Source organism: Camponotus vicinus, unplaced genomic scaffold (genome assembly GCF_025532165.1).
Source record: "Camponotus vicinus isolate PSW18456_S1 unplaced genomic scaffold, iyCamVici1.0 SCAF_1, whole genome shotgun sequence".
Taxonomy (NCBI): domain Eukaryota; kingdom Metazoa; phylum Arthropoda; class Insecta; order Hymenoptera; family Formicidae; genus Camponotus; species Camponotus vicinus.
The window spans coordinates 19,136,972-19,138,729 of NW_028141945.1; positions in this window are offsets into that span (position 1 = coordinate 19,136,972).

Here is a 1,758-nt window from a genome sequence, read left to right on the forward strand (position 1 = left end):
AAATTAAAATACTTTATTAATTTAATATTCCGCGTTAATGTATATTTTATAATATATAAAATATTTCGGCAACGAATTATCGACAACACGGTGTTCGACTTTGGCAATATAAAATATAAACAGTAGCGCGCTATGTTTCGGCTTTTTCTTTGACTCTCGAGTAATAAGGTAGTGGTGAGAAACGTTTCGTATTGTATTGTAATTTTTTTACTAAACACGATTACGATTAGTATCGAAACATAATTTGCTTTAAATATTAATATAAATTAATTAATTAAAAATTAATTCACGACATGAAACTGTATGGCAACTATAAATATTTATCGAATCGTAATCATTCATTACCATGATTAAAAATTGAAACAAAATATACATAAAAGGGGATAAGAGACTTAATTATATTATGAACTTTCGATCATTGATGCTTATTATATTTCATTAACAATATTAGAATTAATTATATTTCGACCAATACCTTAAATTTTAACAATCCTTGTCAATTAAACAATGTACAATTTAATCAAGAATCGATTAAATGATAGGAATCCAAAATGTTAAATAATTGCTTCGATCGTTGCGATCTTTACGGACAATAATTATTATTTTAATATTTAGAGTCACAAATATATTTCATCCGTGTTACTTTATCGTTCTACTTGACGATCTAAATGTAATTTGAATTGTGAGAAAACACGAAGTAAATCAATCGAATTATAGATGCAAATAATTAGCATAATGAAAGGATAAATTGTTTAATAAATAATCAATTTTAATCAATAAATTAAAATACTTTATTAATTTAATATTCCGCGTTAATGTATATTTTATAATATATAAAATATTTCGGCAACGAATTATCGACGACACGGTGTTCGACTTTGGCAATATAAAATATAAACAGTAGCGCGCTATGTTTCGGCTTTGTCTTTGACTCTCGAGTAATAAGGTAGTGGTGAGAAACGTTTCGTATTGTATTGTAATTTTTTTACTAAACACGATTACGATTAGTATCGAAACATAATTTGCTTTAAATATTAATATAAATTAATTAATTAAAAATTAATTCACGACATGAAACTGTATGGCAACTATAAATATTTATCGAATCGTAATCATTCATTACCATGATTAAAAATTGAAACAAAATATACATAAAAGGGGATAAGAGACTTAATTATATTATGAACTTTCGATCATTGATGCTTATTATATTTCATTAACAATATTAGAATTAATTATATTTCGACCAATACCTTAAATTTTAACAATCCTTGTCAATTAAACAATGTACAATTTAATCGAGAATCGATTAAATGATAGGAATCCAAAATGTTAAATAATTGCTTCGATCGTTGCGATCTTTACGGACAATGATTATTATTTCAATACCTAAAGTCACAAATATATTTCATCCATGTTACTTTATCGTTCTACTTGAAAATCTAAAAATAATTTGGATTATGAGAGAATACAAAGTAAAACAATCGAATTATAGATGCAAATAAATAGCATAACGAAAGGCTCCGTGATAAATTGTTAAAAAATAATCAATTTAAATCAATAAATTAAAATACTTCTATAATTTAATATTCCGCGCGCGAATATTTTATATTACAGAAAATATTTCGGCAACGAGAGAATTATCAATAACACCGTGTTTGACCTTGATAAACAGTATCGCGCTATTGTTAATACGTTACACGGCTTTATTATCATTCGCACAGTAACCTTGAGCAATAAAGTAGTGACTTTTCATAT